General features: G+C 42.1%; 1 protein-coding gene across 6 annotated transcripts in view; it reads left to right on the forward strand.

The window, feature by feature from the left end:
- Nucleotides 1–12,312: 12,312 nt before the first annotated feature.
- The window catches only part of FSTL4 (follistatin like 4), a 258,601-nt gene continuing 256,183 nt past the window's right edge, over nucleotides 12,313–14,730 (forward strand). For 5 of the 6 annotated variants that reach the window (XM_088173724.1, XM_014892738.2, XM_088173727.1 and 2 more), the window contains exon 1: nucleotides 12,313–12,417. The gene's annotated coding sequence lies outside the window, so the exon portion shown is untranslated. Of the gene's footprint in view, nucleotides 12,418–12,915; nucleotides 14,309–14,730 lie in introns of those variants that run through there. The other variant, XM_088173725.1, reaches the window with a different exon arrangement.

A 14,730-nucleotide genomic window follows, 5' to 3' on the forward strand; every position in this document is an offset into this window, starting at 1 on the left:
AAAGCCATTCCAGAAGCTGAATGCCTTTGCTTCATAGAAAATGATGTGACAATGAGTTTCATTTAAAGACTGAATTCATTTGGCACGGGAACTATAAGGCTTTGCTTTTTTAATCAAAAGGCAGACAAGTAATTTCTTAGGCAAGAAAAGCTCTGAATTATGCTAGGGAAGATACAAAGTGAGTAAACAGTCTTTTCTGTAATATAGCTATAAAATATTATATTATATATATACATGAAATATACATGAAGTGCTTGAACTTGTCATTTAATTGTATTATCAGATTTGTAGCTTGTGAAAATGTCAGGGAAAATAATACAGTACATAGGATAGGTCGATTTATTAATTGTGGATAATTATTGAGCCAACTCCAGTCACTGCTATTGTATTTCTTATTTATAGATATTCATCAAGTTGTTTGGATAAATAATTTCAACCAGCACATCAGTTTTTTATAGTCTTCCTATTTTGATTGCATCCTGGTTGTCTACCAGAATCAGTGACTGGTTTGCAAGGCTACACAGCATCATTTCTACCTGGATGCCTGTAACATTTTCAGTGGGAGAGTAACCTTCAATACCTGCTGAATTTGAGCTTTTTAATGATTTGACATTTGTGGTGCTCTACATATCTGTAATCTTTGAAAGAACAGTAGAAAAGGGGTAATTTATTCATGTGCGTTTTTCTAATTCTTGCCCACTTCCTTACAACTGTATTATAGATGGCTTCATTTGCTTCCTGAAGTTGAATCACAGAAAAATTCCAGTTAGACAGTTGAACTGAGGGCAAACCTTGGTCTAGATACCATTTTCCCTACCACAAAAATTGGTAGGTTTTTATGAATAAGAACTTGTTGCTGATGGTGGAGACATGAATGCAACATACACAGAGTTCATGCAGCAACAGCCAATGTTTATTGAGGCGCACCTTCTTTAATAGGGGCTTTGCATTTCCCACGCTTACAGATACGATTGGTCAAAGATCTTAGCTCCACCCAGCTCACTGGCCAATGATATGGGTACATTGCCAGTTCAAAGGGATTGGCTGGGGTCCCCTTATTTGAACTTGGATTCAGCCTATCATTTTTAAACCTGGAGACTTGCTTACTTCTTTTTCTCCAACGAACTAGGCTGGTTGAGTTGGTGTCTGTTATGGCCAAATTTTTTGTGCAGCTATAGACCAGCCATAGTTGTCACAAGAACTTAGGGCTCAAATCTATCACCTAACAAAGCAAAAATGCCAGTTGGAGCTTGAACCAAGATGTCCATACGTGCTTGAAGCATGTTACTGTTGCACCTGTGCTCTAGCCTTCTGAGTGTTGATACATTCTTTTACACTTTCTCATACTCTTTCTGATAAACAGTAGATGTTTAGAATTCCTCTTTGGAGGAAAAGAGCATTGAGGGACAGGTGATGAAGCTAGTGGAGTCAGGAGGTCTTATCATCACTGTCCAATCCATGCTCATTGTTGGGATTCTAGAAATAGTCATGTAATGAAAATAAAGAGGTCTTTTCCTGCTTGACCAGCTTGGAGTCAGGTGTGTGTGAGTCTGTCTCTCTTTCTGCCTGCATCAGAACGACCACGTGTTACTGTATTATTTTCACCAGAAAAAGAATAATGACTTGGATGTTTCTACTCATGTGAGGAGCAACATTCACATCCCTGCTCTTGGCAAGTGTGCCTGAAAGAAAGACTCGCCCACTGAGATTTCCTGGATGGGCTGTTTCTGTGCTTTCTTGGCAATGCAGAAACATTATGAATGTCTAGAAATCATTTGGAGAAAATTTAGTCACCTGAGATGGAGCAATCAAGTGTTGCTGGAGAAGGGCTGCATGTACTCTCCAGCAGGATTTTCAAAACTACATACAACATTGGTCTTGGAGCACAAAAGTTCATGAATTTTCAAAATATTTCAAGGCCAGATATACTTTAGGAAATATCTGTAAGTGAATGAGAGCAAAATGGAGGAGCTAATTAGGAGCTATTCCTTCCTTCCCAGAGGAAAAGCTCTCCATATGGAGCTAAAAGCTCCTCACAAAGCTCACATCTTCCAGTGGGGTCAATTATCTCTTGTGTGAAGTGGAAAGACATTTGGGAGCATGGAGAGTGGGGCAGGAGGAAAGTGGAAAGTTTTATCACATGGGGACAATGCTGTAAAAACAGGTTTTATCCTGGTTTTAAAAGTCTTCTATATCAAGTTTCATCAGGTTCATGCCTTGACTCCAATATCCCTGTAAAGGTAAAGACCTCTAACCTTGGCAGTATTTCCTCTTTATACTGTGGGTTTTCTAGTTTAAAGTTCTAGCTATTTGCAGAAACTTATTTGTAGGTTGCTTGGTAAGCCTAGAGTGAACAATTTTCTTGCTTTTCAGATTTCAGTTTGGGGCTTGAGGCAGGGAGAGAATATTTAAATGAAGATATTAGATGATGCCCATTGCCCTGGGGAGACTGGGTTGCAAAGTCTTCATCAAGCCATGAGAGGCAAAACAAACAATCAAACAAACAAAAAAAGGATTAATTGCTTCATGTTATTCATAGGCAGGAATATATTGTCTTGAATACTAGCTGTGGGTCTTGTCCCTCGAGACCTGAAGACATTGACAATGAGGAGTCTTGAACAGGTTCTCAGCCATTAGGGAGTTGCACAATACATGTAGAAGGTGAGATGAGAAGAGGGACTAGATCTGTCCCTATTCTCTTATATCTTCCTTTTAAAATGCATCAATATTATTGGAAAAAAAAAAAAACAACAAAGAACAAAAAACCCCACCAAACAGAATAGTGGCAGATTCTGTAATTTGTCAAAGCAAAAGTAGAAATACAATATATAGAGCCTGCAGCTGACACTAACTTTTTCCTTTCTTTTTCCACCTGAATCTGAGCTAGTAGGAATAATAACTATCCTTTCTGCCCACTGACCCCAAAGCTGTGTTCTTGTGCTAATCCACTTCTACTGGTATTGACTGCTGGTCCCCGTGGGTTTGCCTTGCAGAATCAGAAATAAATTACCCATCCAAATCAATGGAACTCACACCTGTGGTTTACACAGATGTAGCTCTATCACCCATAAGTGCTTGCAAAGTACTTCCACACTTTGTCTTTTGACCATGTTTAAGCAACTCTTGGGAGAAAGCCACTCATCAGCATCTGGTCCTGTCACAAAATGACACAGAAGGAAAGACACTCACACTCTGACTCCAAGGAATCAAGCAGGAAAAGAAGAACTTTATTTACATTTCATGTCTATTTATAGAATTCCAAAAATGACCATGGATTGGACAGTGAGGATAATACCTCCTGACCCCATAGGTCCCATCAACAGTCCATCAATTTTCTCTTCCTCCAAAGAGGAATGCAAAAACATTCATTATTTACAAGAACAAAGTGTGAGAAACCGCAAAAGGAATTTGTCAACAATCAGAAGGCTGAAACACAAGGGCAACATGGTCCCTTTCAGACAATTGCTCTGCTTTGTAACTATTGGATTAGAGAAATTGAAATATCTTCAAAAACAGCATTGCTTTTGCTTCTTGCTATGGAAACAATAAGTTAAGTGCGGGTTATGCTGCTGATGTATTGGTGACACTGAGGTTACTCCACTCCCTCAAAGCTCAAATTAAACTAAGAAAGCACAGCCACTTTACGGTCTGTGTTGTGTCTGGTACAGCCTGATTTTTAGTTAGGTTAGTTCATTATTTATAAGCTGCCAGATGCAGAGAGTTCACTGACTGCAGGATTTGTGTTGTGAGTGAAAGAAGAACTGAGTCACCTCTTGGACTGCTGCCTCAGAATCTGAGAGATCCTCCAGTAACATTAAAATACACAGAAGAGGGATGTATGTACCAAGTTTGTGCCAATAAGTTGTGGAAGTGATTCAAGAATTCACTAGTGTTATTTAAACACAAGTCAAGAAACCTCAGGTTGAAGGAGGCTCTGTGAGAAAATTCCTGAAGATGCTGGGTTTGTATTTTGGAAATCTCTGCTGAAGCATGGGCAGCCACATGGAGAAGCATCACCCAGAACATCCACAACCACAAGAGAGCAGACACAGTGTAGGTGAAATATCTCAGACTGCATCAGATGCTGTTGTGAGAGTCAGAATGAAATAAGAGACTTTTTACAAGTATTAATCTTATTTAATACCATAGCAGCAACTGTTCATTATAATATCCTATTGTGTTTTTCATCAGAATTTCTGCTTCTAGGCATAAAAAAAAGACTTTGTAGATCAGTTTTCACTACTGATATAGAATCTGAGCTTCTGCTTTTCTCTTTTAGTTAGAAGTCAGATGGAGACTTGTTACTTTCAATAGCATCAAAATATGCATATCCCAATCTGATTGGCTGAAAGTGGTCATGGATTTAGCTGGTTATACTCACTAAGTGATGCTCCTTTTTCTAAAGGCCAAAATCAAAAATTATATGGAAAATAACAGAACTGTAGACAAAATAATGTGGATGGCACCTATGGAGGTCATTCAGCCCAACTTCCTGACCAAGGCACGGTCTGCTAGAGCAGCTTGGTTGTTCAGAGATTCATCAATTCAAATTTTAAATATCTTGAAGGAAAGATCCTAAAACCTCTGAGTCCTTATTCCTGTCTTTAACTGCCCTTGGGGTTATTTTTCCCTCCCTTTATCCCCCGGATCATGCATCTTGCACCCTTGGCCATGTGCATTAACTGTGTGCTCAAGGGACACACTCAGTTCACCTTGCCACCCTCCCTCTCTAGCTGCAAGTGCAGTGGTGTCCCTCCTGAGTCTTTTCCTCTAAAGGCCAAATTTATTTAGATATGCCTTAATTCTTTTTTATGACATTCCAGTAGCAAACATAACTGTAAAGAATTTCGATTTAATTCACTGTAAGATTCACTGTATTTGTAAATAGCCAAGACAGGAAGCTGTACTTGTGCCATTTCCTTTCATACAAACCTTCTGTTGGCTCTGTGCAAACTGTACACTTCCAATTAATTAATTCATAATTTTGACTTTGTTCCCATTTTGGTTCCTTCCACTCTTGAGTAACCCCCAGCAGTGTGACCCTGCCCTTCCTAAAGGCAGAAGAACATGAAAATGAAATTTATCCTGAGGAGCTGAATAAGAGGCAGATGGTGAAAGCTATGTTCAGCTGAAAGGATGCTGAAGGAAGAGGTCTTAGCCTCATAGCACAGTGTCTGTGACAGCACACAACTATGTACCAGTTCATGGTGCAAACAAGTCCTTGGGGCTGAGTTGGGATTTCCAGGCCTTCTCTCTGTTCTGCAGTGCTGCAGCTGTTGGTGCCTCCTTTAAACCTAAGCATAAGTACGTCCCTGTGACTTGTAGTGCCATATTTGCATTGCAGCACAGATGTACTCAGTGTAACATCATATATAACTCTGCAAAGACAACGTCTGGTCTCATTAAGTGCAGTAGAAATACTGTTAATGGTTCCAGTAGGCCTGGTAGCTCATTTATTTATTTTTCATTGTTTTCTAGAGAAAATAGAAGTCACACATATGATTGAGTGATCTGTCTGAACTAGTGAGAGCTCTGACCCATAGATTTGGTTGCTGAGCAATGACATGGCTGCTTGAGTGACTTTCCCACGTTTTATGCATTCTTCCAGGTCACTATTATTTTCAGAACAAAAAACTCAAAGGTATGAAATCACTTAATAGGTTGAATGAGACAATGCCTTATAAAAATGTCATTGCTATTGACTTTGTGGAAGATTTGATTACAATGAACTGTCAGGGAAATGATATAATACTAAATATTGACAATGTAATATCTAAGTGTAATTCTGAACAACAGGAGACGAGAAGAAATACATTTCCTTTTATTGCAGCAGAGGCTGTTGCTAAATGGATAACAGAGACTACAGTGTACAGTGTAGTAATTACTAGGAGTGATATGTTTGTATTAGAAGAGTAACAGTAGAATTTTGGCCAAACATGAAAAATATATAAGGAAAATATAATTCTGTAAGCAGCTGAAACAAATCTAAAACTAATTTTTTACCTCTTAAAACATTTTATCAAAAACTGCCACAAATGAGTTGACATTATATAAGGCAAAACAACCCAAAATCAATTATCTCTACAAGGTCTCAAGAAAGATTTCTTGAAGCCATTTAACGCCTTACTTACTCATTGGTGTATACTTGAGCCTTAAGCATTAGGACATTTGACAAATGGCTCAAACTAAGGTCCCAAATATTCTCTTTTATGTTTGATTATTGCCCCACTTTCTCTCTGCTCCCTCGCATTTCATCCCAGCCAGAGATTTATAACACGTTGTTTCACTTCAGCTCAAGATTGTGCTTCAGAGCAGCCAAATAGCTGTCCACAAGAAAGTTAAAAATCATAGTACAATTCCAACAAGAGACTCTTTATCTTTAAAATATGGCATTCTGAAGCCTAATGTCCTCTGGTTTTATTAGCTCTCCTAGAGGGGTGCTTAGCTGGCAAGTGCAGCATCTGCCACCAGCTCCTCACAGTTTTAACAGCCTCAGTGCAAACTTCCCAGCCTGGGCACAAATTTTACAGGGCATGGTGGGTGGTGGTGGAGGTAGGTTTTCCTGCTCCAAACATTCCAGTTCCTCCAGGATCCAGGCACTGCAGCAGTGCATAGGATGCAATCCTTTCTTGGGCCAAGGGGAAATTGGTACCTTGGTCACTTTTTGAGGTAAACCATCCTTTTTCACCCCACTTCATGGGAAGCAGGGGGGCTGCTGTTGTGCTTCAGAGTCAGTTCTTCACCTGAGCACAGCAGGTATAAACCCTGCTCAGAAGCCTGTCATGTAGAGGGGACTCTGCATGGCCAAAACCACAAATTTAACACGAGGGGAATATTTCAGCCTAAGTGGTCTCTACTGTGTATAAAACACTCAGTACCAGTGACATTTACTTCTTCTCTTAGTGGTAAAATATATTTATTTGTGAAGTGTATCCTAATCTATCTCAGAAGAGTGTTTTTAGTCTTTCAAAGTAGCATTTATAGTGATTGAAAGTGTAGGCTGGAGAGGACATCTTTCCATAGCAATGAACAAAAATAAGAATAACTTTTCAGTATTACCATATATCAATAGCCAATTATTTTTGTAAGGATGGGTTCTGGCTGGCTGCAAATGGAATGACAATGAGATAAGTCTTCTAGGAGAGAAACCATAGTTTTAAAGATGGAGTGACAGGCCTTTTAATTTTAAGGCATTACCAAAATCACACCTTTCACCTTTAAAAATTGTAAATGAACACAGACTTGTTCTAAATCATTTAATTGCTGTTTTAACGGAGTGCCGGCTCATGCTTTGCAGAGGTTTATCTTTCTTAGCACTGATGGTGTCTCTTAATTTCTTGAAGAACGACATTCTTTTGCTTGTACTCTCCCACCCAGTTGCTTGCTGGCCATCTGTCTGCAAAGGCAATTTTAGGAATCGGCAGACAATTCACCCTTGCTCGTATGCATTTCTAGAACCTGATACACAGCACAGGTATGCACAGGTGCAAAGTAAAACCTATTAAATGAGATAAAATGTAAAGATACTTTAGAAAGCTTTTTCTAATGTTTCAGAAAAAGCAGGCTCACATTTCTTGCTATTTTTTTCTTCTGCTTATTCTTTCATCTTCACCTGTTTCATCCATCTGCCTCTTTCTCTCTGACACAAGGAAATTTGATGACATGGATTAGGAGTCCTGTGTCTCTCTCTGTCTCTGCTAGAGCTCCTTGCTTTAAACTTCCTCTTGAAAACAAGTTTGAAAGAAAGATTACCAAATGCTCTAGAATATGCAGCAAGACTTCCATATAACTTGACTGTGTATTTACAAATAGCCAAGGAGCTTGGGAAAAATCTAAACACCTTGTTACTATCCACACTCATGGATCAAAGTCCCTTCTTGTTTTCAGATGAACACTGCCCGCTGCTTTTGAATGTGTCTGGGAGAAGAGACCAAAAAAATATTCAGAATGAGGAAAAAAATGAGGAAAATTGTTGCCATTCCCAAAACCACAAGTTAGATCAATGGCCATAGGACCTGTTCCCATTGGTCCCTCCATTAGCCCTATATTTGGCTATATGCCCGTGGTTGCCAGAGCAATGGAGAAAGAGGGAGCTGCTCAAAATTGCCACATCAATTTGAATTCAGGTCTCTGGGGCTATTTATTTGAACACTACACATGTTCCCTATACAGCAACAAGCCAGCTGCTCTGACAACTTCCAAGAAATAAGAAATGTGCCTTGAGTTCCTGTGACATTTTATATTCCTAACTTTGCTCAGTGGCTGATGGTTCCTTCCTCAAAGTGACGTATTAATTGTGGGTACATGTAAGGGTAAGTATGATTGTACTCAGTATTTTGAGCTCATCATCTGTTATCCCATTCCTATTGTCATCCAATCCCCAGACACTATCAAATTGGAACGAGCAGCATAGAAAATTATGAACAAATCATAATTTGTTCATCAGCTGTGAAATGACTCAAACCACTGTTTCTACCCTTTGTATTTCCTTCAGTATAAAACTACTTTTACAATTTAAAAAATGCAATTTTTTGTATTTTGGGCTTACAGCTAGGAAGGCAGAGATGAAGCACTGCAACCCAGCACCCATCAAACAGAGCAATCATTTACTAAAACACAGTGAAGACAGAGGATGGTCACCAAGGCTAGCACCTTGCCTAGATCTGCGCCTCAACCCATTTTGACCACCCAAAGAAAATCCCACTGCTGCAGACATTCGTCCATAGGTATTCCAGCTTGTAATGATGTGGGAGAGCAGCACTCAGGGAATCCTTGTGCACGTTTGAAGCTCTTGACCTTGGTCCTCTCCATTTGCTGCATCTTAAACAGGATGATGTGATTAGAAAAGTTCAAGTCCAAGATCCATGTCAGCTTTCCAGAGCAGCCCCTCAATGTGTGCTTGCCTTACGCCAAGAGCAGGCTCTGAATATGTGCATGTTTGTGTTAAGATGACCACATTAAATTTAAGCAGAAATAAATGGTAATTTAACTGGCACACTCACACAAGGATGACATGATATCTAAAGCTTTGTGGCTGCTATTAAATTTGTTGTCCCTGTTAATTTGTGAGCAAGAGGATAATGAAAAACTGGTAACTAAAGTTGACATAAAAAGTCAGAGAAATACAGTTGGCAAGGGTAATTTTATGCACTGTCAAAGTGAAAAGGCTTGGCTAAATGTACATAGGTAAAGATACACAGTCATCTTAATGAGTTATTAAAAGATGGATTTCTAATAATTGAATCATGACTCTTGTCACATTAGTATTTGTTTAATATCTCTAGCTTTGATTGAATCTTGTTTTGCGTTCTGATTTAGGCTATTGGTTCAAATAACTCAAAGTGATGAGCGTGAATCTTGTTATCCTATTACCTCCTCAGCTTCTTGTTTTCAGTGAATACTTCTCTCACTGAAGTACACAATGTTGAGACTGGCACAAGTCTCTCCTTCTTCACAGTCCTCAAATTTGCCCACATCATATTAATCTATTGTCTCTTGCAGCTTCAATTCCTCTGACCTTTCAGAGTTTTCTGGTTCTAATATATATTTTTTAAATAGACGGAATGGGACGATGTTTTAAATCTCATTACAGTGAACAGATTATCCTGTGTTTACATCTAAAACAGAGCTTATTTCTCCCCTTTCTCTGCCTGAGAATTTTTAGGTGCTCAAGTCTGTCTTTAAAACCATCCAATTTTCTCTTATTTTTAACTACAATCATTGTTTTTTTGGGTCTCTTCAATTCCCAGTTCTAAAGAAAGCAACAATTATTTTGCTTCAAACTCATTTAGCCCTGAAGATGAGGAATTTTTCACTTTTTCATTGCTAGCCTGCTCAGTTTATTTCTCCAGTTGTCTAAGAAAGCTGTTTGCTTTGCTCAGCTTCACAAAGGTGGGTGAACCAGAGCGGGGAGACAACCAACTCCCTCCCAGAAAAGCTTCCAAAGCATTGGTTCAAAAACACCTCACGGTATGCCGACACACTTCCACAGGGCTTTTAAAGGTCTCAGGACAGATTAAAAGTGTTTGATGAAATGGGGTATCTAGCTGGAGCTGAGGGTGTGAAGAGGGGTGCCTCCATCTCATTTTTATAAACAAGATTGTCAAAAGGTTGGAAACATCAAAAGATTTTGAACCAGAGTACTGGAGAAATGCACAAGATGCAAATGTGGAAGAGAAAAATGCTTGTTGGTACCTGCTTCTGTCAGTGGTGGTAAAGGGACATCTGGCTTGGGAACATGGACACCCTCAGCACCTGAGAGCTGATGGTAGATGAGACTTTACATGGGCCAGGTTGTCCAACACTTACACTACGCAGGGCAAATATACTACTTATTTAGCTGTTGAGATGCTAAATTTAGGATGCTTATTTAGAAGTTCATGAGCAGGTGGGAAACCAGGACCAGCACTTCTGGTGCAGGAGGAGGGTGAGCCCCAAGAGCTCCAGGGAGGGACCCCATAGCCCCTCACTGGGGTACACAGCAGATGGCATGGGGACGTCATGGCACTCTCATGGCACTGCCCACACCACACTCTCCCACTGGTCTTGACTGCCACAGTCTTGAAGAAACACAGCAACCCCAACCTGTGCATTAAAAACTGCATCAGATTATGTAATATGAGCAAAATGTTCCTCCTGCTACAAAAGTAAGGTAGCAAATATCACCCAGGCACGCTGTTGGTGGGGAAGAAACTCTGCATCCTCCAGCATGTGTGGATATAAATAAACACGGGCTGTGCAGATACTTCAAATGTCTACTAATGCATCTTGTATTTATGTACAACTTGAAGAGATACAGAGAGATTAGTAAATACTTCAAATTGACAGCACAGACATATTTTCATAGAATAAATGATGCTGGTAAGCAGAGAGACTTTCCTTCAGGAAATGGGGAAGAGTTGTCTCCAGTGATACTATTTCCAATTTTTTTCTACCAGGAAAGAGAAAGAGATCTCACTGAAGAAATCATATTTGTTGCTGCTTAGATTTCAGTGTTATTTTTTTAAACCCTCAGATAGGGCACCCATGAAACACACACTCATTTCTTTCAGGACACTCTGAAAAGACTTCTGTTATGTTGCCTGGGCACAATTCATGGTGGATACTCCATTTTAAAAATTACATTTGTGATTTCTTTTTAAAATCCAAAGCTTAAATCTGCAATTTCAGATCTTCCTAAAGAATGAAACCTCAAAATAACAAATTCCTATGAGCCTTTTTGCGTGGTTTGGGAGAACAAGCTCCATTTACTTGCAAACACTGAAAATATTTTAGTGGTATTGGATTTAACAGGCCAGAAACAAAGGTTCTGGAAAACCAAACAGTCTGATTACTTGGTATTTCCTGCAAAGAGAAAAGAAAATAAAAAATAAAAGCCCCCAAATTTAGTAATGAAAGAGCCTCGTCTGCAACCTCATGCTGAATTTTGTGGAATGATTTTTTACTAAGCACATTTTGTCCTGGATTTGGACCCAGTTTCCCAGAGTAGCACGTCTCTTAAACCATCAGAATTAGGGGGTCCTGTCCTTTTCATGCTGAAAACAATAGCAAATCCAATCTAATTCTGCAGGGTCCAGCTGTAAGATTCTTCAGGAAGAAACAAAATTTGACATGTTTTATCAGGTCTTTTTGACTGCTCCTCTGCTGTTGCAGCCTTTGGAACAAATATCCCACATATTCTGGTTCTGTGGTCCTGCTATACCTCCTGCTCGTGCAAACATCCTTGAAAAAAACTAGATAAGAAATGATTATATTAACTTTTTATTTTTGAAACGAGATGAAGAGGAAGAGGAGAGTGAATAAATTTTAATGCTTGCCTCTCTTTATAAACATGGTTATGTAGGAATAGAAGGCACACCTCCAGAACAGCCCAATGCCTTGCAATGCTTGTTGTGGCAGGTCACGGCGTCCCACCGCAGACAATCCGTTGTCTCACGATGTCTCCCCCGTTTGACTGCCACATGGCGAGGGGCCAGCGGTCCCGTGTCGCCCAGCTCCGGGCAGCCTGGCAACGCATAGCCCCACAGCAGCTCTCCCGAGCACGGGGCTTCCGGGGTGCGGTCAGAATGAGGGGCTCAGCAGCCGCACCCCGAGGTACCACAATGGCCCCATGAGGATCCCCCCATGTTCCTGACCACCCGACGGCCCCGTGCTTCTGGCACCGCTCCGGGATGCTCCAAGACGGTCTACGTTCCCCCCGCCCCGCAGTGCCCCGAGGGGGCGTCCCTGCTGCCCCCCCACCCCCGGGGCGGTCGCGCCGCCCGCACAGGTACCGGGATTGGGCGGAATATGCAAATGTAGCGCTGACGTCAGGCGGCTCCGGCCGGGAGAGCAGAAATAGAGCCAGGCCGGCCCGCGCCGCGGACTATCCGCACCGGTCCCCGCCCGATTGGCCCTGTCGCCCCGGCTGCTCTCCAGGTGAGTACCGCCGGGAGCGCCCCGCCCCGCCCGCCCCGCGGGATTCCGCTGCTCTCCGCGCTGACCCGCGCAGCGCTACATCTCCATCTGCGGGCGCGTCGGGGGCCGGGCAGTCGCCCGGTGCCGGTGCCGCCGCCGCCCGCCGCGCCCGACCGAGCGCTCACTCCGCGGGCCGGGCGAGATTACAGGTGTGTGCCCGCCACGGGGCCGGGAGGCGGCGGGGCGGGACGGGCTGCGACCAGGCAATCTCCTCCTCCTTACCTCGCGTCTCGCACCGTAGACATGCCGCCCGAAGGGTGGGATGGGGCGGACGCGGCTGCCACCCCTGAGGCGCGGGGGCCGTGGTGCCGCAGTGTTCGCCCTGCGGGGCCGCCGTCGGTGGGCGCGGGTCCCGCCGCGGTCGCGCGTGGGACCGGCGGTTCCGGACCTGGCCGCTGGGTGGCGCTGTGGGCCGGGCCGTGCAGCGCCCGTCGGGCCGGAGCTGAGGCCCCCGCGCCGGAACCGGCCCGGGGCGGCTGGTGGCATCCTGGGCTGGCTTTCCCAGTGCACTGAAACGCTGGGAATACTCGGCTGCCGGGCGGTGCTGGTCGCTCGCTGTCCAGCTGAGGGTCACGGAAGGGATGGCATCGGACTTCTCCGTGTGTCACCTCGGAGCAAAGCTGTTTTGAAACGTGTCATGGGGGCAGCTTTGAAAACCGAGGCGAAATCTCTGCGGGGTTCAGGAGTTTATTGGTAGTCCTGCATGCTTGTTGGATTGATGCTTCCCAGATTTATTCTGGAGCATTGAAGTGTCTTAGAGAATGTCAATTAAATGAAACCTAATCGAAATTAATAAATGAAATTTAATCAAATGAAATATTTTTAAGTAGCTTTTGCTCAAATGAAAAGTTCGGCTTATACTTAAAGATCAAAGCTGATTCTAATGAGTTCTTAATGCACCCAAACGTAAAGTATTTAACTGCAGACAGCTGACCGAAATAATGATTCGATTTTATTATGTCTTGCCAAAACAATTAGCTTTTCTACTTAATTTTGTAGCTTAGTTTTGTAGCACTTAACAAGAAATTGTGGATGTCAAAATTATTTTGCCAGCAATAGAAATGCTGTTAAGGTAAGGCTGGATCAATTGGGAAGGTTGATGGTAGGAGCTAAGGATAAGATTCTTGTCTGGTTTTAATAGCATCAGTTTGAATAGAGATAATAGTTAAATAGTTATGTCCAAATGCTTTCTTTTTGCTATAGCAACAGTCAGAACTTCAGGTAATTAAGTTTAGCCTCTTTCTGATGTGAAGCTTGTTGGAAATTATTGAAAGCTATTGCAAACCAGTAATTCCTCAAATAAGCTGCAATTTAAGTAGCCCTGAAACAAAACCAATAACTGCTTTTGGTAAATTCTTTAATGTCCTTACAGTCACCATAATTGAATTCTTAAAACTTTTGTGTTGTATAGGAAAAAGTCGTGGGATCACTGCAGGGTCTGGTTTTTGCATGTCACAGAAATGCTTTAAACTGTTTGTGCTCTTCTCCACTCAGATGGCCAAGATGCTTATTTCCTGTTTTTTTTCAAGGTCACCCTTTTTGCTTCAGTAGCTCCCAAACCTGTACCCTAAAACCTGTGCTTGTCTCTGGCTTGCATCTGCTTGCTGTTTTTCCTGGAGACATTGCACTCATTTGCTTTAAATTCAAGGCTCTCCCTCTGTGTTGGTGCCTGCCCAGACCCATCTGGCCTTGGGATGGGGTTTTGCTGTTACCATCGTGTTTGAGCTGCTTCAGATAACAGTGCATAGCCTGGTGCTGCTGTACTTGTGGAGTGGTTCTTGCTAGAGCAGTACCAGCTGCAAGGGAAGCTGGAAGGCTGTTCCTGCTCAGAGGAGGAAACCACAACCTTCGGGTAAACTTTCTGGTCTTGCATAGTATATTCTTTATTACAAGGGCCAATATTTATTCTTTCTTTTGAGTACAACTGCTTGTTTTATGTGGACATTTCCATAGGCAAACTTTGATTTCTCTGGACAGCGATGTCCACACAAGCTCAAATCCAGCAAATCTGTATCTCCCTCAAGTGAGGAAAGGAAATGGATAGTAAAACTTGCCTGAGCTAACAGTGGTGGTCTGGATCTATTCAACCAATTTGGGTTTTTCTGTTGACTTCAGGGAACTTTTAATCTGCAATCTGGTAGCTATATTGTATGGTGTACCTGCAGATTGGATTCTGCAAGGAGCCTTCTCTTTAGCTCAGGGTAAGGCAGCACTGAGCTGTGGTTTAGGATGCCAAGTGACATGAAAATGCTGTGTGACTCCAGAGTAAGCTCT

Source organism: Sturnus vulgaris, chromosome 15, assembly GCF_052056855.1.
Source record: "Sturnus vulgaris isolate bStuVul1 chromosome 15, bStuVul1.hap1, whole genome shotgun sequence".
In the NCBI taxonomy this organism is placed as follows: domain Eukaryota; kingdom Metazoa; phylum Chordata; class Aves; order Passeriformes; family Sturnidae; genus Sturnus; species Sturnus vulgaris.